This window comes from Equus przewalskii, chromosome 15 (assembly GCF_037783145.1).
Source record: "Equus przewalskii isolate Varuska chromosome 15, EquPr2, whole genome shotgun sequence".
Lineage (NCBI taxonomy): Eukaryota > Metazoa > Chordata > Mammalia > Perissodactyla > Equidae > Equus > Equus przewalskii.
Genome location: NC_091845.1, coordinates 47,339,369 through 47,363,566, shown reverse-complemented (window position 1 = coordinate 47,363,566; position 24,198 = coordinate 47,339,369). Strand labels below are relative to the sequence as shown.

Here is a 24,198-nt window from a genome sequence, read left to right as displayed (position 1 = left end):
TTTTAGACTGCACAATTTATTGATTCGTTCATTAGAATAACAGATCATGGTTAAATGAAAAAACAGCAATGACTCACCATGCTCAAAAACAAAAATAAAATAGGCCAACAAGAAAAAAAGTCCAAACAACCTCACAAATACATTTTTCTGTTATTAAACCAACATCAATGTTTTAGTTTAGCAAAACAGCATCATCCATTACATTTAACTGGTTAATCTGAATGAAAGCAGTTTTGTAGTTTTGCTTCTGGACTGTTATCCAGAACATACAGCACGTCAAGAAGAGGATGCCAATCAGATCTTTACTTTCATATCGAGTGTCCGTGTTGCCCATCAGGAGTCCACTTGGCATGGCCTCCAGGAGTCTCTGCTCTTTGGTGCTGGCACTCTTGCTGCTCCTGCAAGTCCTGGAATCTGGCTAGATGGCAGGAAAAGAGGAAATACTGGGGTCAGCAGGAAAGTTCTTCAAAGTGGTGAATCTGTTTACAGATCACTGGGAATGGATTTTGTTATGCTAACTAGGCATTCTGCTATTTCCTGCTAAAGCACATGATTCCATAGATGACAGCTGAAGGTGTTTTGCTGGCAAATATAGCTTTAAGCTCCTCTTGCTAGGGTGGCTCTAGTTCAACAAAGTCTTAACTCACAAAAGGAGGTTAAGAAGAGGCAGGAAGGTGTCAAGCAAACTTTGGAATTAGACAAAGAGCTTTGCATACCCCATTCTTAGTTGTTGTTTATTGTTTGGGACTAGAAAGGGAAGGACAAAGGTAGGGGGCCACAGTTTACTGTGACATCCCACATCCAGTCTCATTTTCATTTTAGGAGAAGGGGGTTTCTCTTTCTCTTCCACTGCCTTTATTCTTTTCCATTCTTACTCTCAGCCTTCATCAAGGGACTGTGGCAGGACAGAACCGGGCCCCTGTGGAGGAAGCAGTTGAGTAGTGAAAGTAGGAGGAGACCAAGGGAGAAGAGGCTTTGGGTACCCGTTTGAGATGAATTCTGCTTGAACTGAATGCAGCCAGAGAACAGTAAAGAACCCCTTGTTCCACCTTCAGGCTCTGCAGGTAGTAGTCATGTGATATTGAAACTCTTTGGGACACAGGGACAGAGTTATGGAGATATGGTGTTACACAAGTTTCACAACAATACTGGGAGGTAGGGATTATCTTCCCCATTTTAAAGTTGAGGAAACTGAGCCTTAAAAAGGTTAGGTGAGGGGTGGGCTCCGTGGCCAAGTAGTTGAGTTCGTGCACTCCGCTTCGGCAGCCCAGGGTTTCGCTGGTTCGGATCCTGGGCATGGACAAGGCGCTCATTAGGCCATGTTGAGGCGGCATCCCACATGCTACAACCAGAAGGACCCACAACTAAAATATACAACTGTGTACTGGGGGGATTTGGGGAGAAAAAGTAGAAAAAGAAAAAAAAAAGATTGGCAAAAGTTGTTAGCTCAGGTGCCAATCTTTTTTTTTTTTTTTTAAAAAAAGGTTAGGTGATTTACCAAAGGTCATAAAACTAACAAGTGGCGGGTTAGACTTCAACTCCAAAACCACCTGACTCCCATGCTGGTGCTCTTTTCACCACACCACCCTGCCTCTCCTATTCTCTACCTCTCTTTCCCAAACTCTCCATCTGCCTTCCCCGCTCTCATCTGGATCCATTCTGACTGGTGGGGCATATGTAAGAGATGCAGAGTTTGGTACAGCCTGAAACTCTATGCCCGGGAGACGCTAACAGCAGTCAAAATCCATAACCTGCAAGTCTGCAGCAACACTGTCTGCCTCACTCCACACCTACTGAATCAGAATCTCCATTTTAGCAAGATCCCTGGATAAGCATCAAAGTTTGAGAAGTCTGCTCAGACCTACTTAGGCAACCTATTATATGTGATAAAAATTTTAGGGCTCTCTCATCAACTTATTTTAAAAATGGAAAAGGCCATCCGTTTAAAAGCTTACCATCTCAATTAAGGAGTACAATGGAGTGGATTCATTTCCATAAAAGGGCACAAACCAGTTGTGGACTTTAATGGACTTGCATGGAGAATATCTAGATCACTGCTCATCGAACACCTTCCATACGCCGGGCACATATTTCATCCCATTTTCTCCTCATGAAATCCTTGTGAGATCCATAAGCCTCCGTCTTTAGGCAAGGAAACTGAGGGATAGAGAGGCCAAGTGACTTGCTCAAGTTCCCACCTTTGGTCAGTGCTTTTCTCCAGGCCAGCCCTTTTCTGACTAGTGGGCAGGTCCTCATGGGAGTTCACCCCAGAGAAGATGGGAAGAGCAGATGCCCTTAACTGCTGCTGACTCACAGGAAGCAGGAATCATAGGCTCAGAAGAGTAATTCACCCCATGTCACATGGCAAGGCAGCAAACAGCAGACTCTGGCTGAGCCGACAAGAGCCAGAACCCCCTGGGCAGGTGAAAGCCATTCTCTCTTTTAATGTGATTTGGAGATGTTTATGCATAGGAATAATTCTTCTATGGCACCAGGAAGACACAGCCCTCATAATAAACATCAAATATACCAGGATCTCCAAAGCTTTTAGGACTTTCTAGAAGTGGTCAGGGGCTGGTCCTGTGGCTGAGTGGTTAAGTTTGTGTGCTCTGCTTCGGTGGCCCAGGGTTTTGCTGGTTCGGATCCTGGGCGCAGACACGGCACCATTCATCAGGCCATGCTGAGTCAGTGTCCCACATGCCACAACTAGAAGAACCCACAACTAAAATATACAGCTGTGTACTCGGGGGGTTGGGGGAGAAAAAGCAAAGAAAAAAAAGATTGGCAACAATAGTTAGTTCAGGTGCCAATCTTTAAAAAAAAAGTGATCAAATATTTCAGATTTCTGGTAATATACAACAGATCTAGAAAAATGAAGCTTTAGGCTTTTGATTAAACATGGCAGACTGAATACACGTGTTTGTCTCCCTGCCCCCAGGAAGTCCCAGTAAAATGACCGTAAAGGAGTAATAAATAAAATGAGTGTAAATGAAGCAACTCTTATGTTTAGGAAAACATCTTGATGGGTTTTAGTGTGAAATGTGAGGACTTAGATAAGTAGAACAGAAGGAAAACTAATTGCTCTGAGGAATAAGGTAACAATGTTAGGAATTGCCCTCTGACAAGGAGGTTTGGGAACTCCTGGGGACTAGAAGAAGCGCTGAGGTGGAGAACATCTTGACAAGGATACTGGTAAGCAGCGTCTCAGGGAAAGGCATCACCCAGAGGGATCGTGGTGGGGAGGAGCGAGGAACAGTAAAATGTCAAATACTCTTTTTTTGATGTTTCCTGTCCCCTGATCTGTTTGAGTCATCTTTCATTTTTCTCAGTTAATCACTTACAGTCTGTAATACACATTAGGTTGGTGTTGGTGCTCTGGGAAATGAGGGGGAGGAGGTTAGCCACATTAAGAACAAAGCAGAGAACAGAGAGAGAAACAGGATTGGATGGAGGTAGGGTGTCTGGAAGTAAACAGGACAGGCAGGCTCTTAGAGGAAGAGGGAGCTGAATGTAGGAAAACTTCCTCTCTGACTCCTTACCACTGTCATTCCGGAATCTTCAGTAAGTGGTAAGGACTCGTTATACACACCTGTTTGGGCTAATGATGCTCTGAGGAATGGAGGAACAATGGCTTTTCCTTGTTTGGGGCAAAGCAAGGCAGACAGAGGAGGCAAGACAATAAGCAGGATTATCAGCAGGAGAAATTTGGAGCGAGTGGTAGTTATCTCCCACCTTTACTATGAAAATCTGTGGCTGGAAGACTTGGGGGATACTTAGGCTACAGATACAAAGTCTTATTTAATTCATTTGATTTAATGATTTAATTTTCATTTAATCTCGTGAAGTTAATTTTTATTTTCCCTATTTTACAGATGAGAAAACTGAGATTAGTAAGTTCCAATATCTTGCCAAGTGTAGTGTAGCTAAAAAGTGCTGAGGAAAAATTTGAACGCAACTATGTATAACTCGAAAGTTATCTGCAATTCATATTCTGATTTTATTCATTTAAGACATTTGCATCTGGGAGGCCTTTCTACCATCATAAGATTGTACATTTTAAAGGCAGCATTACTGGGCTCCCAAATCCTTCCTTCCCTCTTTTGCTTTCTTTGACCGTGCCCTCCTTGGCAGGTGGGGGCAGGGGCTGGAGTGAGGAATTTCAAATTGAAGCATGATGGTATAAACATTCTCTGTCTTTAGTTTTCCCCTTTGGCTTGTGAAATTGGGGCAACCCAGTATAAGGGGGTGTGCCAAGACAGATGCCATCTCTTTGTGTCTTAAATAATTGCACTGCCTTGGGCTTCCAGAGCTTTTGGTCAGATGGGTCAAGTAGGTCAAATATTCTTGTGTATGTCTCTCTCTCCTTATTTAGACCAAGCTCTAGGAGGAAGAGCAAGAATCATGTGAGGTTCGTTTCTTAACTTCCCGCAGATCAAACCCAGAGCTGTGTACATTCTGTGTGAACAACAAACACTTATTGGCATTGAAGTGGGTTGAACTCTACTTCCTTACAGATAAGTCCATCTACCATTTCCTCAGAGCCTACCGAGAAATGGATGGGAAATAAGACTCCAGTCCATAAAGGCTTAATAACAATTTCCTCCATAAACTTTACAAAAAACTCCTCAAAAACTTGATGTAGGGACACCTTGGTACACTTAATTCTCTGCACAGAATAAAATAACTCCGGGGCCTTCTCTAGATCTCTACTTTGCCACTGCACCATTTACTCTATCCACAGTAATGAGATCTGTTGGGTGGGCAAGACGAATTGAGTACAGCTGCATGGTGGGTTGGTCTGGCTCAGGTTATCCAGACGAAGCATAATCCCTTAATAAACATGTTCTCATGCTTGTGCTTCCCTACAAGATTATGCAAGTCTATATCTCCTTGTGCTGCCACCCTACAGCCCACTCCACATGGGGAAATAAATCCACATGATTAGCCTGGAAGCAAAACATGTGCAAGTGGTTTCCTGACTCCAGCACAGCTGGCTTTGGCTGCTCTTTGAGGCTTGGTTGGGATTTCGCCTGCTAGTTTTTCATTTGCTTTGGCCAAAGCCTATCTTGTGTAACAGAATCATCTCAGAGCTTTCCTCCAAGAACCAGCAGCAGAAGGACCTTCCACCTTCCTCCTAAAATATTACAGCACACTACTCAAAGGTTTTTCATCTCCAGGGGCAATGGTTGTTGATAGAGGAGTTCACTGCCCAATAAACTTGACTCAAGTACTGCTTAGCTAAATTCCTGTGTTAGCTAGAATGAAATTAGAGATACAATATCTCATGAAAAATTTAAGAAGCTATTTTCTTTGTGTCCCCGAGATTTGGTTACATTGTCCTCAAACTGAACAGTTTGTACTCAAAACCTTCACAAGAAGGAAGTGTCAGTCAAAACCTTTAAGGTTGCAAACACGGTATTAATTTCCACAAGAGAAAAAGTCAAATCTTGAAGGGGAAAATTCAGAGGGAGAAGAATAGATGAGAAAACGTCTTCCCTGGAGCTTGACTAAACTCTACAGACACCAGACCACAGCATGAACACTTGTTCTGATTCAATCAGTGATGAATTTTTAACTTATACTGCAGTGAAGTCAGCTGCCACCCGCCCTGTCCATAATCAGCAGGAAAGTCATGGGACAGATCTAATGCGTAGTGGCCACTTTACCCTCAGAAAGAAATTCTATCCTCTACCCCAAGAGAAGACATTCATCGAAGTCTTTGTGATGAGGAAGGGAGCACATTCACTCCACCTCAGTTTTGATGTTCAGGAAAATGCATGAATCCAGGGGAAAGGGGTGTGGATGAATATATCACCCAGTGAGATTCAGCTCAGCTGCCCCTCCAGACGGTCCAAACTCTGTGGGATGCACTCCGGCAGATGTCTCCACCAGGGCCTCCTGGTAGGAAGAGCATGTGTTCTCTCCACGCCAGCAATTGGGGTTTAGGTATTATTTTCTGTTGTTTCTCACTCAAGGATGAAGTGGCTCAAAGATAACAGAAACCACAGCATTTGATGACTTGTCGGGAGGAGCCTCCCAAATTGTCTCCCCACCGTCAGCACTCCGGGAGCCAGGCTGTGGGTCTGAGCCTGGTGTTCCTCTGCTTAAAGCCTTCCGAGGTTCCCAGTGTGACAGGATAGACCTTCACACATCCAGGTGTCCTCTATGACCTGGTCTCTGTCTGCCTTTCCAGACCCATCTCCCCCATCTCTCACCCCACAATTAACCCTCTGACCACACCAAACTGCACAAGTCAGGCTATTCTTACTTTTTTTCCTTTTTTTTGAGGAAGATTAGCTCTGAGCTAACATCTGCTGCCAATCCTCCTCGTTTTGCTGAGGAAGACTGGCCCTGAGCTAACATTCATGCCCATCTTCCTCTACTTTATATGTGGGATGCCTGCCACAGCATGGCTTGACAAGTGGTGCCATGTCTGCATCCGGGATTCAAACCGGTGAACCGCGGGCGGCCGAAGTGGAACGAGTGCACTTAACCTCTGGGCCACTGGGCCTGCCCCCAGGCTATTCTTGCCTCTGGTTTTTCTTCACGCCATCTGCTAAGTCTAAAAGCCCTCCCCCATCCTGCAATCTCCTATCCTGCTTCACACCTGCTCAGCCTTCTAGACGCAGTTCCGGTTCCTTCACTCCCGTGCAGCGGATTAGGTGGCGCCTCCTCTCTGCCCTCATCACACTCTGAGCCCAGGGGAAAGAGCTCTGTGCTTGAGCTGTGGAAGGAACCTATCATTCCTACTTCATTCCTTTCAGTTCAATATCTTGGACCCAATTCCTTCTAGACTCTCTTAAAGAGAGTGGATCTGACTTCTCAGATAACACCCATGTGTACCTGACCAGACCTTGTTCACCGGAGGCCCTCAAGGCCATGTTCCGCCCTCAGAGTTAGGTAGGGGCAGGCCAACGGGCCAGTTGCCTTGTGCACCAACACCACTGGGAGCTTAGCAAGCGATTGAAAAGAAAGAAGTATGCAGATTACAGTTTGAGAAGGGAGCGATCTTCACTAGACTTTCAAAGATCAGCAGAAAAGGTGGGTTGGGTTACCTACAGAGCTTTTGTTTCACTAAATAAGGTATGCATATTTGTGTCCCCGGCTGCATTTCTCACGACCAAGGAAGACAGGCGGAGGCTGCCAATCCTAACAGCCTTCTTCGCCCTGCCCTCATGCTCAGTCTCTCCTCTGTGCACATATTGAATAAATATTTAAAGATTATTCTTTTGAAGGGGCCCCAAGTTATCTGCCTGTGCCCAGCCCTGTCCGCTCACCCTCTTGGACTGGACCGTCCATAGAGACCGGTCTATAGCCAAAACAGCTCTGAAGTTTTTTTCCTGGCTCCTCAGCCTTGGTTGCTGTGACTTATCAGCCACCCCACTCCCCATCTGTCCTGTTTTCTCAGTTGCCCTGTTCCCTTTTTCTCAGCAACACCTGCTCCATTCCCACCCCCTCTGTATTGAGGTTTTCCTTAATACTCCACCATAGGAGGCATTTTTGACAAGAGTGACTCATTTCTTTCTGGAGCTCAGCCCCAAATCCCAGAAGACTGGGAAGTTTTACCTGTGGTAGTTGACAACAGGTAGCACAGGTCACAAAGCCTTTCATCTCTGAGATAGCTGTGGAGACTCTGGACAGCGGAGGGTAATTCTGTGAGAAGCAGCATTAGGTGCACAAAGTACAGCTGAAACAGCACATGAAGCTGGCAGGAAAGTTCTCTTTGACGATTCTTTAAGGCTACAGATACAGAAAATAAAGATAAAGTGTTAAGGAGACTAAATCAAGGGCTTAACGTTAAAAATGGTGGCTTCATTATATACATGTATCTCCTCACATGTGTGGTTTAACACAAGAACATTAATTAATATAACATGCAACCCCCCCATTAACTGATTAAACAAGAATAATCTTCTGATTGCTTCAGTTAATGCAGAAGAAGCATCTGATAAAATTCAGCACTGATTTCTGATTTAAAGATTAGCAATCTGCTAATTTAATCTTCCTTTAAAAGAACTTCCTTAATCTGATAAAGTGTGTCTACAAATAACCCACAGCAAATGCCATTCTCAACAGTGAAAGATTAAAAGCTTCACCTTTGAGGTCCAGAACAAGACAAAAATGCCCACCATCACCACTGCACTTCAACATTGTTTTAGAGGTCTTAGCCAGAAATAAACATAAAGAGATAAAATTGACATTTTCACAGATTCGTACACAGACAGTTCTGAAGAATCTACAGATAGATTAGAATTAATAAGCAAGTTTTGCAATTTGCTGGATACAGAAAAATATATATAGATATATACTCCAAATTGATTTATGTATTCCAATGGATTTATTTTGCAGAACTTGCCAAATTGATTTTAAAGTTTATATGGAATTTTATTTGCCAAGGGATAAGAATAGCCAAGAGAGTCTTGAAGAAGAAGAATGAGGTACAGGACTTGCCCTCCCAGATATCAAGGTTGATGTAAAGCTTCAGTAGTCGAGACAGTTTGGTATTGACACAAGGATAGAAAAATATCCCAATGGAACAGAATAGAGAGTCCAGAGGCAAACCCATTCTTATGTGAATTGTTTTATTTATGAGGAAGGAAGCGCTGAAGGTCACTGGAAAAAGAAAGACTTTTCAGTAAATAGTAAATGGTTCAATAAATAGTGTCTAGTTATCCATACAATGAAATAAAAAGGAATCTGACACCTTTTGACACCATACACAAAAATCAATTCCAGATGGATTAAAGTGAAAGCTATGAAGATTTTAAAAGACAATATAGGGGAATATTTTCATGACCCTGTACAAGGAAAGATTTTTAATATGAAATACAAAAAAAATGCTAACCAATAATATAGTGATTAATACATTTGACTACATTAAAGTAAAGAGCTTCTGTTCATCAGTCACTTTAAAGAGAGTGAATGTTTGAGACACAGAGTGAGAGACATAGATAACTAAGAAAGGGCTAATACAAAAGATGTATAAAGATCTTCCCAAATCAGAAAACCCTAATCAAAAAAGGGCAGAAGTCTTGAATAGACACTTCAGAAGAGAGGCAATGCTAACTGTCAGTAACCATATTAAAAGCCTCTTAACCTTAAACTAATTATAAATTAAACTATAATTAAATACTATTAACATATGGATATCCATCACACAGCCAACAGATTGGTACAGATGATAAAGTCTGACAATATTAAGTGTGGGAGTCATTGTGCAGCATGAAGAGCTTTCACTTATTGCTGGAGGGAGCATGAATTGATCCCACCATTTTGGAAAACAGTTTGGCATTATCTAGTGGATTTGAAGAGATGCGAACTCTATGACTCAGCAATGTCACTCCTTAGGATATATCCTAGAGAAAATTATGTTCGTGTGCCCCAAGAGACAAGTGTAGGAATGCTTAAAACCGTATTGCTCTTTATAGCACCAAATTGGAAATAACTTGAATGATAATTCACAGTAGAAATGATAACAAATTAATTGTGGATTGGTAAACAGTGGTTGATTCTCATGAGCCAAATAATGAGTGAAAGGAATTAAAGACAAAAGAATACATAAGGTATAGTTATAGTAGTATGTATTGTATTTTAAAGGACGTAAGATTGCGTGGTATCCCAGTGAGACTGAAGTCAAGTTTCTTTTCTCTCCATTTTCTCTGTCTACTTGCTTGATCCCAGATACCGGTTCCTGGTCTATGAACTTAAATTCCATCTGCAGAAATATTCTGCCAAGAGTTATTTGTGATATTAAGTTTACCAAATTTGTACTTAAAATCCAGCTATTCTCTCAGAAAAGGGAATTCTAGACATTCCTGCTTTTGTTGCTTTATTTTGCAAAATTCAGATAGCTTTACTGATGGCACTGTACAAGCCTTCTTATCTTGTTTATTAAAAACCTCTTCACTGCCACTTTGCTTTCCTCCAGCACAGGGCTGAATAGCCTACTGACAAAGCTTCTGCTTCCACTTCTGAGTCAATATGGATTCTTGTTTCTCTTTATTCAGTAATAAAATCCACCACTTTTCTGTGGTACAAATCACATTTTGAGGTCTCTGGGCCACCATAGTCACATATTCCCTAAAATTTTCCATATGTGTCATCTTTGTAGTCAACTCCTCTCCCCAAAAATGTCAACTTAAATATTTTTGCCAAGGCAACAAATTATTTAGTCAGTAAATCATAATTACATATTTTTGGAGGTCAAAGACAACTTTTATAGACTACAGCAACAATTACTGAGTCCAAATTTCTTACAAGACTCCTTTGTTAGAAATAGCATCTGTAAGAAGAAGAAAGGAAAGAAGAAGAAAAATTGGTGGAAGAAATATCAACAATCTAGGATATGCAGATGACACCATCTTACAGGCAGACAGCAGCAATGACCTGAAACGACTTGTGGCGAAAGTGAAAGAAGAAAGTGCCAAAGCAGGACTGCATTTGAACAGGAAGAAGACAAAAATCATGACCACAGAAGAGCTACACAACTTTAACATAGACAATGAAGACACTGAAATTGTTAAAGATTTTGTTTACCTTGGTCCAGTCATCAATTTAAATGGAGACTGAAGCCAAGAAATCAAGAGAAGACTGAGACTTGGAAGGGCAGCAGTGAAAGAAATAGGAAAGATCATCAATGTAAGGAAGTGTCGTCAGAGATTAAGGCCAAGATTACCCACACCCTCATGTTCCCAGTTACTACATACAGTTGCAAAAGCTGGACAATGAAGAAAGCTGGCGGGAAAAAACTGGATTCATTTGAAATATGGTATTGTAGGAGAGCTCTGTGTATAGCCTGGGCAGCCAGAACGATGAACAAGTGGGTCTTAGCGCAAATTAAACCTGAGCTATCACTGGAGGCAAAAGCGATAAAACCGAGGCTGTCCTACTTCAGGCACCTCATGAGAAGGCAGGACTCTGCAAAACACAATAATGTTGGGAAAAGTAGAGGGCAGCAGGAAAAGAGGAAGACCAAATATGAGATGAGTTGACTCCATAAAGGCAGCCATAGGCACGAGTCTACAGGAAGTGAGTAGGGCTGTGGAGCACAGGACTTTGCGGACATCACTCATTCACAGGTCATCAGGAGTTGGAGCTGACATGACGGTATGCAACAACAAAGAATAATTTTATGAAGCAAAGTACTATCACCTTTCAGTAGCTTTAGGATAAGATGAACATTTTTTCCTTCTTATTAAGATTTGTTTCACCAGTTATTAGAAAACCTTGTAAATGTCAAGGCTGAGTGCTGAAATTCCAATAGTTTGTACCAAGGGGAAAAAACCAAAAACAGTTCTGAGAATCTCAACACTTATAATATGGAAAGGAAAAGGATAGATGAGGATTTTTAACAAATTAAATATGAGGCAGGAAATGTTTTGCATTTCTAGTGTCAAGCTGATACCCCTAGGCTAGATCCTAGTTAATTTTTACTATTTCTGACTATTCTGTTAACTGTTCCAGGAGTATTTTATTACATAAAAAAGAGAGTTTATAGGTTATCATTGATTGGAAGTTATGGCTGAAACATTTACCACTCATCCACTATCCACAGCTTCTTCATATTTCCCAGTCCCTTTTCAGTTCACTGGGCTTTACAACTAGTTCTGGCTAGTTACAGCATGGCTACTCAGTGAGTTACAGGAGCTCCACAGATGGGGCTATGTAAGCAGTTCTGGCTGTGAGCAGAAGTGATGCTGAGTGTGACCCTCTTGTACTTTCCTCAGCTGGTTGCTACTGGAAGCCTGGGTCTTTGGGTCACCACTTGGAGTGGGGCTCCCTGAAGAGACATCAGACCCACATGAGATTGTTAACGGGCTAGAAATAAACCTTCATATGTTAGGACATTGAGATTGCTTGTTACTACACCACAGCCTGGCCTAAACTGACTGACACAGAAGGGATTTTTTTTTTTTTAAAGATTTTATTTTTTCCTTTTTTCTCCCCAAAGCCCCCCGGTGCATAGTTGTATATTCTTCGTTGTGGGTCCTTCTAGTTGTGGCATGTGGGACGCTGCCTCAGCGTGGTTTGATGAGCAGTGCCATGTCCGCGCCCAGGATTCGAACCAAGGAAACACTGGGCCGCCTGCAGCAGAGCGCGCGAACTTAACCACTCGGCCACGGGGCCAGCCCCAGACACAGAAGGGATTTTTAAATCCAGTTTCTTCCAGTCATCTATCTGATGTTTGCTTCCTTTATTCAATGGTGTTTTTTGAGCACCTCCTCTGTAGGGCTTGGGCACTATACTATAATGAGTGGATAGCCAGGAATTTAAGAGACAACTACTGTGCAGATCAGCTGAAGGGCAGGGGAGTCAGCTAAGCCATCAGGAAAAGCTCCCAGAGGGGCTGGCCCCGTGGCTGAGTGGTTAAGTTTGCGCGCTCTGCTGCGGCAGCCCAGGGTTCGGATACTGGGCACGGACATGGCACTGCTTGTCAGGTCACGATGAGGCGGCGTCCCACATGCCACAACTAGAAGGACCCACAACTAAGATATACAACTGTGTATGGGATGGTTTGGGGAGATAAAGCAGAAAAAAAAAAAAAAGATTGGCAACAGTTGTAAGCTCAGGTGCCAATCTTTAAAAAAAAAAAAGGAAAAGCTCCCAGGAAAAGGTGGCACCCAATTAGGGTCCTGAGAGACTCTAGCAGGAAGTAGGAGGTTGCTAAGTTTAAGAAATCATGGCAGGACATTTTAGGCAGTAGAAACAATACGCAAGGGTAGAGAAGTATGAACCAATACGGCAGGTACAGGGAACTATGGTAGTAGGTCCACAGTGACACTGAGGCTCACTCACCCAGCTTTCCTTTGCATAGCACACCAACAACCTGACCCCTGGGAGAGCCCCACCTGCTACACCATCTCCAGAATTGGTAACTGCTAATATTTGTTGATGTGGTTCATTTGCTCTTGCTATGTTCTGCTCTGTGGAGAGGTGAACAGTGCTAAGAAACCTAATTAAAAAATGGTTTTAGAATGAGTCAGACCTGAGTGTAAATCTTGCCTTGGTCATTGGGCAAGTCATGTAACCTCCTCTGTGAAATGGCCATAATAATACTTTGTCCTGTGCTGCAGAGTTTGTGAGCGCATTCAGTGATGTTCTCATGGCTGGGGTATCTCAATGTACAGTTGAAAAATGCACACACACACATATGCGCATGCATCTCATACAGTGTAAGCCAGTTTGCCACGCCAAAGGGCAGTTTTGAAGCAGCACAGCCAGAACACAGTGGCTGTGGCATGCATCCTCTGGAGACCAGTTCTGATCCCAGGCTTGAGCCAGAGCAAGGGCCCTTCCTTAGTGCCGCCTGAACCATATTTGGCCTACAGATTCAATTTGTTTAACCTGCATTAAGTGACTTTAAAAGTGAACTCATTGCCAATCTGGGAAAATTGGATGATTTCATATAAAAGACGGAATTTCCAGTTTTTCTTGAAAAGTTGGAAAAAAGTAGCAACTTGGGTCCACGTGGTGGGGAAGATCACTGGAGCTGAGGCGTGGTCGCCTCTTTGCACAGCGGGTGCCCAGGTCATCGCAGCCCACTGTGATCTGTTATTCTCATTTGATCATTTGCTTTACCTGGCAGGCATTTCACTTGCTACCCTGAGTCATCCAAAACCAGTTACTCACATCCAGATTGAACAGCAGTTAGTCCTTGGTTGTGGGCTCTGGGAAGCAGTGAGCATAGCTCTGCTGTTGACCACTCAAGGTGGGGCCGTTGCCAGCTGGGCTGGGGTGGAGACGACATTCTGAGCATCAGCTGGCCCAGTCCTAGGAGGAGATGGGTGAGGTCATTTATCCTCTCCCTAAGGATGGGCCAAACCAGTGTGCACAGGCAGCTTTTTTCACTCACCAGTTTATAAAATGTTGTCGGCTGCCTGGTCTTCTGATAACATCCTAGGTGTGGGGCAATTTTGCTGTTAAGGAATCAGAGGTTCTGGAGAGTGATGAATTCTCAGAGCTGGAAGGGAAGACCCTGTGTTGAGGAGAGTGACTTGCCTTCAGTTGGTCCTCTTTGGCCCTCAAGGCCAGAGCTCTTTCCCTCCATCTTCCTGTTGTCCCCTCGCTCACAAGGGCTCCTAGTCTCCCGTAAGGCATAGAAATGAAACGTGAGCAGAAGGTAAAGCATTATGTGAGAGTTCATCACCAACCTCCAAGGCCCCAGCAGGGCCCTGCTCAAGGCTGCCACCTAGGTCAGCAGGCCCAGGCATCCAGGGGCTCAGCCGCATCCTACTTGCCTTCAACTGCTGATCCTGACCTCCTCTCACAGGCACAGGGAGTGTGTGTGTGAATGGTGCACGTCAGGGCTGTAGCGCCCAGTTCAGCAGTTTGTGCACTGCATAATGATGGCGGGCTAGGGGAGAGTAAGGGCTGAAATCCAGCCCATGATTCTCACCATGCTGTGCCCATTCATGGGGTTGCATCTGCCCAGAGGGGGCATTTTTTTCCCCTCTAATTCCCACAAAAGTGCTTTCAAAGCTAGTGGGTGGTCCTCTGTACCATGACCCTAAAAATCCCTCCCACCTAAAGGGAAAAGGTATCCAGGCTCCATCCTGTCTCTTTTTCTGTAAGAAATGATATCAGAAATGTCACATCTGGTTTTCCTTTTTACTTTCTCTTCTTCCTCCAGGAGGCCACTTCTCCACTCCTGATGTGGCTGCTCACACCACTGCCCAGGCTGTAGTGGTGGAACCAGTGGGTTGAAGGGAGCATGGTCAATGAGCAAAGAGTCACTGGCAGTAAATGCATGGATCTGGTTGCGTGTTATTAGAATGGAAATTCACATCTGCCACACATTCAACTCTGAGGTCAAATGGTTATATTTCCTTCCCCAGAGCAAAGGAAATGGTGGATCAGTGAACAGGTGGAAAACTGGGCAAGATATTCATTTTAGGAACTCAATGGGGAAGAACTACAGTGAAATTAGGTATGAGACATCCACCAAACTAACCAAGATCCCAAACAGGAGAATTATTTAATAGCCCATAATAATGCAAAAAGGAGAAAAGGTATCATTTTGAGAAGCTAACTTTTGATTGATATATTGGCCCATCTTTCTCCTATGTGAGAGTTGGTAAGTGTGAGAAGTTGCAAAACAAATGTGAGGTGATTAATTGCCCAGGGTTGAGGGTTGACCCTCTGTTGGTCCATTCTTGTTTTTCACTTGCTTAGTTTCTTTTCTGCCAAATTATTTTACTTGTAGGTAATCCTTCATATCCCTCAAGTGGAGACCAGGTCATAACCACTTACTTTATATTTACATATCCCCTCCTGACTTGTCCTCCCAGCTGCATGTTTATTTCCTCAACTATACATGGAGTGGTCTCTTCGCGGTGGAAGAGTGAGGGGCAATTTCCAACCTATTGTCCAAAAGTCTGCTTTAATTAGGAAATGAGATGTAGCATTTTCCAGTCACATTAACGAAAATTCTCAAAACTGTTACTGCTTCGAAGGAAATATGTGTAACCTTCAGTTATGTCTGCAATACCAGGAAGTGTGGTCCAGTCTATTATCAAAAGTAGTAGAATTTTGGTCTACTTACTCAATCACTTACCACTTAATTACTTTCATGAGATGATTAAGACAACACAGTCGAGAACTGTACTGTCCAATATGGTAGCCACATGTGGCTATTGAGCATTTGAAATGTAACTAGTCCAAATTGAGATATGGTTAAGCGCAAAAGACACATTGGAGTTTGAAGACTTTCTATGAAAAAAATTGTAAAATATCTTATTAACAATTTTAAAATATCAATTACATGTTAAACGATAATATTTGGGATATATTGTGTTAAATACAATATATTATTAACATTGAATTCACCTATTTCTTTTTACTTTTAAAAATCTGGGTACTAGAAAGTTTAAAATTACATATACGGCTTGCATTATACTTCTATGGGACAGCTCTGTGCTAGAATATGGGAGAAAACACTACTCTTCTTATTGATTCACTGTTCAGTCCCTCTGAAGTCCATCTAGGACAGGCACCAAGGAATTCATCACTCTCCCTTCTCCTCCACACCAAGTCCTCTGGATCTTTTCTAACCTCAGCACCCCAACCACCTTCCATCCATCTGTCATTCTGGGAGATGATACTCACTCAAGGTTCTGAAGACCATACTGATTGTGGTTTTTCACTCTTTCCTGGAAGGGCACTGGCAGATCTGCAGTCTCTCTCATAGGAGAATTGATTTAGATCTTTCAGAGACTTCAGGTATTGCCTCTACCAGACAAACCTTTCTCTCGCTAACAGTGTTGGCTTTCCATGATCAAACTTAGATGAACTCTTACGCTAATAAGGTTTCTGTCTCTCAGCTTGATTCTACCAAAGACCCTTTCCTACTGTGCATGAAAAATAACTCTCCATAAAGCCCACTGAATACTTTCCAACGTGTTATACCTACTTCTTATTGCATCCTTGCAGAATATACTGAGGAAAGTAAGGCTATGGTGAAATTCCTTTTACGCTGAAATCTGTAAAATGTAGGTGCACAAAGACTTAGCAAGGGTTAATGATCGAATAGACTACAAGCCTGGTTCTCTTCCAGTCTTGGATCTCTACAGCAAGTGAAGAAATCATCAGGAAATGTACTGATGCTCTCACACAAAAGCTCTAACCAGTTTCTTTCTTCAATCCGGTTTCCACAATGTTCCCAGGGTAATCTCTTGAAAATGCAGACTTGATTGTGTTATCCCCTGCAAAACAAACAACTAATTAGAAACAAACAAGCAAACAAAGAAAATTTTCAGTGGCCACAGAATCACCACCATGCCCCTTTGCCTGTATGACTGGACTTCAATATGCCTTTCCAGCCTCATTTCTCCCTTCCCTACTCTGCAACCTGCCCAATCCCCACAGCCCCCAGCATCTGTACAAATGCCACAGCTCAGCACTCCTTTGGTCTTGTTTTCTCAGTTCCTCTCCTCTGGCTCTTTGCACTATCTCTACATCCCCGGACTCTTCCGTTCCTGGCACACCCTTCAGGCCCAGAACAAATGTTAACTCTATTGGAAGCTTTCTGCAACCTTTCCAGGCAGAATTAACGTCTTCTTTCTCTGGGTTTCCACAATCCTTTGTACTCCCTTTGTGCACTATGCTACTATCATATTCAGATCAACTCTTTTGTCTGTCTTCTCCTTTAAACTAAACTTCTTGAGGGCAGAGACCATTTTTCTCTGTATCTCTATGTGTAGTAAACACTCAGTGGATGGTCCCATCCATTCCACATGTTGATGTTTCCCAAGTCTATCTGCTGAACCCAGCTTTCTTTCCAATTTCTAGACCTAGTTGTTTAACAAATATCTGTCATCTGATGTCCCACAGGGACTTTAAACTCATTGTGATCCAACCTGAACTCACCATGTTTCCTGCTCAAACTGCTCCTCTTCCAAGGTCCCCAACTCTGTGTTTGGCACCATTATCTACCTCTTGGCTCAAGCCAGAAAATGGGATTTGTGCTTGACTCTATCTTTTCTCTTGCCAGATTCTTCTTCCCTTATCCAAAAAACCTTATCCTGTTCCTTCAACTTCCCGTATATCAATTAACTCTGTGTACTTTTCTTCAGTCTTCATTCCTTTGTGCGCTGTCATTATCTCTGGACATCATCATCTCTTGCTTGAATTATAGAAATTCCATCCATTGGAGTCTCCCTATCTTCATATTTGCCCCCAGAACCTAGAAAAGTGTCTGGCATGTAGCAAGGACTCAATAGTTGTAGACTGAACGAATGAATCAATGACCGTACATGGATGAGTGAGTGTGTGACTCAGCCATGTTAAACAAGAGGAACCTTATCTATTTGGATAAGTCTCTCCTCCACCTCCCCATCTCCCACCATCCAGATCCAAGGATGCAGGAAATGACTTAGAGCCCTTTCACTTTGAACTTGAGACTGGAATAATTTTCTTAACATGTGCAGCACCCAACAGCTTTCAACACATTTGCATATCAGTTATGTCAGTTGAGCCTAACATTCCCCTCTGAGACAGAAACCCTTGAGAACTCCCTTTTGGCAGCTGAGCGTCTTTTTCACAGACTTAGAGAGGCTAAGTAATTTTCCCAGAGTTACCAAGGTGGTAAGGAGCAGAGGCAGGGCTCAGGCAGAAGCATGTGGACTCCAAAGCCTGGCCCAGTTTGGCTCAATTTGGCCTCATGCTCAGTGGAACAGCCTTGATTCTCCTGTTCAGTGGAATGCTCACTCAGAGAGCAGCCCCAGCAACAAGATAGCGAAGGCCAGGGGAGCCGGATGAAAACCTCTGAACCTGTGCTGGCCAGAGGGCTGGCGCCCCATCCTCACAGCCTGGGGAAGCTGAGAAGGAGGCAAATGAAGGAAAGCCTGGAATTTGAGGTCTTGTGGCTCTTCCTCAACTCACTCTGTCAATAATAGTCAACAATAACTGAGGGCTGCCTCTCCCAGATTGCAGATGAGAATGTCAGGGAGATGAAGTACTTCTCTGCTCTGTCCTTGGTTTACTTTCTGGAAACCAAAATGGCTGGAAATGTAGAAATGTAGTTGATGAAATCTACCTGGTCAGGGCAGAAAATTCAGACTGGTGAGTAATTCCAGGAAGCAAGAATTGCTACAGTCAGCTTTGATGCCAGGAAATGGACTGTCGATGGGCACAATGGGCATGGATAGTGGAAGAAAAGAACTGAGTGCATGCCAAATGGCACTGCGGGTGGCCTGAGCTCTGGAGGGGGCCCACATCTTCCCAAGTCAACTGTGTGTAAGTGCTGATTGGGAGCAGGAAGCCTTCACTTACATGACTTTCAGCCAGTGCTTACCAAGGACCATAGCATTTGAGGCATTGTGCCAGCCTCTGGGCATAGAGCTGACACAGCACAGCCCCAGGTCTCTAGATGATCAGTCTAGCTGGGTAGATAAGACATGGACGTAAATAGCATAATGCAAAACACAAAGTCATATGTTTCACAGAAGAGATTTTGGCAAGGTCCTGGGGCATCCAGAGGTGGGGGAACCAGGATTTGCTTCATGAGGGAGGAGGCATTTCAAATATGTAGGATTTGGGTAAAGAGAGAATGAGAACATTTCTGACTGAAGGATCCACATGTACAAAGATAAGAACTAGGATTCATGTCAAGGAGTCTGTCTGCTAAGTGTGCTCAAAACTCACCAGTGCGGACCCCAGCAACTCTAGGCAATTCAGCCTTCTCTGTTGCTTCTATGGAGCTTAACTCCTGCCTCCAATGGCTAGTAGCTAATGGTTTACTTTTCTGCATGATTCTGGGGCCTTATGGCTACCTGGTTCCCTTCGTGTTCCTTTCTCCAGGAATAATTCTTCCAGGGTTGATCTCCAGAGCATTGGATCTTGTCACCTCCTGCTGGAAATCCTTTGCAGAAAAATTGTAGCTGCCTCTCTTAGTGTGCTGCACCTCTATCCCCTTGATCCTGTTACCATTTTTGGTCACACTGACTCCTCATTGCTTTCCCTCCCCATAGCTAGCACCTGCACCTATGTGAGAGTCTTCTTGGCCTGTGCACATGAAGAGCTAGACATGCCTGGGAATTTATGTTCCCCTCCCAGGGTCAGCCGTTGACCAATGATTGATGGATGTGGGGTACAAATATGCCACTTTCCTTGTCCCTGATGTGTGCCTAACCTGTCTCCAGAACACCCTGCAAGGTTGAGCCAAAGTTCCCTCTGTGGGACTTTGTCTGACAATCACATGTTACTTGGCCTTTTTCTCTTCTTGATCCCACTTCCCCTTCGCCTCTCCAGGTTTTTCCTGGAAACACTTTCTAATTACTTTCATTCAAATTCTCAAACCAGGGTCTGTTTCTAGGGAACCCAATTTAGACATAAGCCAACTGTAAAAAGCAAAATAATGATACCTCAAAGGTGTCTACATCCTAACCCCTAGAACTTGCGAATATGCAAAGGGGACGTCGCAAGTATAATTAAGGTTATGAATCTTAAGATAGAGAGAGGATCCTAGATTATCCAGGTAGGCCCAATCTGGTCACATGAATCCTTAGAAACAGAGAACTTTCTCGGGCTGAAGTCAGAGAGATATGGCAGAAGAGGCAATCAGAGAGATTCCAAGCATGAGAAGGATTCAACACACCGTTGCTGACTTTGAGATGTAGGGTTGCGTACAAGGACCTGAGAGCGGCCTCTAGGAGCTATCAGCAGCCCCAGCTGACAGCCAGCAAGGAAACAAACCCTCGGTCCTACAGCTGCAAGGAACTGGATTTTCCAAAACTCTGAATGAGTTTGGAAGTGGATTCTTCCCAGAGCCTCCCAACAAGAGCCCACCGGCCGACACCTTGATTTCTGCCTTAGGAAACCCAGAGCAGAGAACCCAGCAAAGCCAACTCATACTTCTGATCTCCAGAACTTTGACATAATAAATATGCGTTCTTTTTCAAGCTGCTAAGTTTGTGTTGTTACAGCAGCCATTGAAACTAATATACCAAGGTTTCTCCTAAATAATGTACATACCCACTGTATATCTCTATAGCATTTGCACTAGGAAGGTCATGGGTTTTGTCCATAAACCAACATACTTTAAATCCACATACAGATGTACTGCTTTATGAGGTTGGTTCACCTTCTCAGGGTTGTCACTTCTTTTCCCTTCCCTGGCCTCAGTCTGGTGGTACTGGGGTGGGGGTCTTAGTTTGCTCTATTTTCCTCCAACCTATATTTTATCAGCAAAGGAGTACAGAGGGCTATAGAGATGTGGAGGGTGTAGGTAGAAATGGGAAATAACTTGTGGTCATGGCGAATAAGCCTGTCACCTGTGGGATGGGGAGGATCATCACAGAGCGGGGCTTCCACTGGGGTGCCATCCCTCCCACATTAGGTTCTCCAGATTTGAGGTATCAAGAGGGAAATTGAGGCTGGCGTTCTGAGGCCCTTAGAGGAAGGAGCGAAGACTCCCTCGTACAGCAGCGGGAGCTGCTGGAGGCTCTCAGCAGGTCTGATGCCCCAGCCTGCAGGAGGTGTTCGTTAAGCATTGGTTTGCACGAATGAATGTATAACTCAGATGTCAGTGGTTCTCTTTTCCATGCCTTCCAATTCAGCCATTTCATTCATTTCCACAGCAAACCCCTTAAGATGTTTGTCTCCTCTGCTAAAGATTTGAAGCTACGGAGGGGTCATTTTGTATAATTCTCAGAATTCCATTTAAAAATTCCCATTGAGGGGCCGGCCCCATGGCTGAGTGGTTAAGTCCGCGCACTCCGCTGCAGGCGGCCCAGTGTTTCGTCGGTTCGAATCCTGGGAGCGGACATGGCACCGCTCATCGAGCCACGCTGAGGTGGCATCCCACATGCCACAACTAGAAGGACCCACAACTAAGAATATACAACTATGTACCGGGGGGCTTTGGGGAGAAAAAGGAAAAAAATAAAATCTTAAAAAAAAAAAATTCCCATTGAACATTTCAATGCTCCCAAGTCCCTCTGCTTGGCTGTCATATGGAAGGCAGTTCTCTCTTCCTCTCCCCATGTATAGAACCTGCCCTTTGAGGCTCCTCTCAGTCCTGGATTCTTAAATGTCAAATTTTATCATATAAGGGTATATAGAGACTGTATTTATAACTTCACTCTTTGTCTCAGGTTTATGGAAAGAGTCTTGGATGAACGAATGCAGCACAGGTCCTGGAGGTGTTCTGGTGAAAACACTCACTCCACTACACAGTACATAACTAAGTCCAGGACATAAAGCACAATAGACTCCTTTTCAGCTGTAGGATGAAAATATCTCACCACAGAACTTCTCATCACTTGTCTTGGTAGGGTGTTACCCTGTCTCCTCAGCCTTTATTTCTGAATCATTTTCTCCCCGCTCTGGTGCAAGCCCTGGTCCTTTAGATACCTGTGGACATGCTGTCTCTTCTTCATGCTCTGGTGTGGCCAAGCCCTCCTAACCATGGGGAAGAAACCACCATCTCCCTGTCTCACAGAAACTCTCAAGATGCATCTTCTAGATTAAACTACAGATGGTCCCCGATTTATCATGGTTGGACTTATAATTTTTCCATTTTAGGATGATGCAAAACCAATATGCATCTATTAGAAACTGTACTTTGAATTTCGATTTTTGATCTTTGCCCGGGCCATGATATGTAGTAGGATACTCTCCTGATGCTGCACAGCAATAGTGAGCCGCAGCTCCCAATCAGCGACTAGGAGGGTAAGCAATGGAGACAACCATTCTGTACCCATAAAACAATTCTGTTTTCTGCTTTCAGTACAAGTAAATTACATGAGATATCTAACCCTTTATTATAAAATAGGCTTTGTGTTTGATGATTTTGCCCAACTTAGGCTAATGTAAGTGTTCTGAGCACATTTAAGGTAGGCTGGGCTAAGGGATGTTCAGTAGGTTAGGTATATTAAATGCATTTTCAACTTAGGATATTTTCAACTTATGATGCATTTATCCAGATGTGACCCCATCGTTAGTCAAGGAAGAGCTGTATATTGGAGAGTCTTTTGATGGTAGGAATGCCCGATGGCGGGGCGGGGGGGGGGGGGGGGGGCCGTGGTGTCTGGAGATTTAGGGGAAATTCTGCTAGGACTATTCAACCAGACAGATCTGGTTTCCTTCTTTTGTGGTGACTTGAGAGGGGGCCTCCTCTGCTGCCTCTGAGGGTCAACCCCCTCAGCTGAGGTAGGTGGGTAAGGGTGGTGAGGCTCTGGGAGCCTAGGTAATGTGACCTCCTGTGTTTGGAGATAGGTGTGTCCCTTCCAAGTCAAAGCCTGTGTTGCCTCTGCCCCTTCCCTCCCATCTTTCTCCCTGTCTCTTCAGGTCTTCTCCCATCTACCAGAAGACTCACATTGGTATTGAAGGCATGCTTAGCCTTTCCCCTCTGTGTCTCTGTTGAAGCATATGTGCCTTTTTATCAATTATGGGATGTTGTTTTTTATCTTCTAACAATAACTCACTCTGAGCAGATGCTCTGTATTCTCATTATGTAATATTTTTATCAACGTGCAGCTGCACACCTGTGCCATAGCCTTGAGGCTTCTCTACCACTTGGAGGCTTCCCGACTTCACCACTCTGTGAGTTAGGAGCTTCTTCTATCCCAGCGCCTTATTCTCTAATGATCCAAACTGATGAAGGGTGAGAGGGAATGATACTCCGAGCCATGCTGCTCCCTGGGCTCTTTCTTTCTCTGTCCCTTCCTACAGAGAGGTATGTCTGGCTGTGGACATGCTCCTAGGCCAGTGGTGATGGCAGGATGTGACACGGGGACACAAAGTCTTCCCCAAAGAGGCCTCACTTGGGGGCACTCTTCCCCATCACTGGTCCTTAGCCTCTTTTTTGTGCTTATTTTATCAGCTCCCTGAGAATGGGCATTTCACGTTAATAAAGCTAATGAATGGGATCGAAGTATAAAATAAACAGGCTAGATTAATAATTTACAAGAACATCTCAAGAAGCAGAATAAAGTCAAAATCAGTAGCAGACTTTCCCTGGAGCAGCTACCTGAAAGCCAAGCCATGATCAGAGCCCCAAATCTGACTTTCAATGAGAAATCGCTACACGGGGAGAAAATCCTGAAGCCCAAGGGATTCGTATATACTCCCTGTAGGCAGTCTTATGCAGGAGGCCAGATAATCCAAAGGTTGACTATTGAGGGTAGCAATGAACAAAGGGAATTAAATAAAAGAAATTTTCCATGGCTTTAAGACACGATAGCTGGATGCTTTCCTCTTAAGGCTGGGATGGTCTCAGATGACACTGGAATGCTCAGAGTCCATAACCAATGTTTCACCATGTCCACATTCATCTTCATATTAGAGATATCTTTGCCACCACAAACCAAATGCTCCAGGTCTGTTGGGTGTGAACCTCTCTTTGCTGGACAATGGTTAGCTTCTCATCATCTTGGTGATCACCTGGTCTCTCTTCTTTCTACATGGCTGATGCAGGCCCTCTTCTGAGGGAGTTTCCTTCTGTAGTTGCCTACATGTTCAATCGGATTAGAGTGAGGACTGCTGAATAGAGATCCATGCTGATGCCTTCAATTAAGTTTTCTCCATTTAGTTATCCACTGAATTAACAATCTGGCTGTCAAGGGAAAATCTTATTACTCTCCTTTCTAAGTTCTCCCATCATTTACTGAAACTTCTTGATATGTCACAAGCCTCACCGGTCCCTGTCTACTGCCTGCCCTGATGCTTTCTCGGGGTTCTAAGCTCCAAATGGGTACATAA

The 24,198-nt window shown here is 43.8% G+C and overlaps 1 long non-coding RNA gene across 4 annotated transcripts; it reads right to left on the bottom strand.

The window, feature by feature from the left end:
• LOC139076175 (uncharacterized) lies at positions 1-18,427 on the bottom strand. Of its 4 annotated transcripts, none has more exons than XR_011527494.1 (7): positions 17,365-18,427; positions 16,409-16,700; positions 15,554-15,708; positions 13,853-14,078; positions 13,630-13,770; positions 7,567-7,740; positions 1-418 (listed from the first exon to the last, which is right to left on the bottom strand). It is a non-coding gene; the product is annotated as an uncharacterized lncRNA (long non-coding RNA). The 4 variants fall into 4 exon arrangements; XR_011527495.1 differs by having other exon boundaries at positions 13,853-13,960; XR_011527496.1 differs by lacking the exon at positions 15,554-15,708 and having other exon boundaries at positions 16,105-16,700.
• Between the last annotated feature and the right edge of the window lie 5,771 nt (positions 18,428-24,198).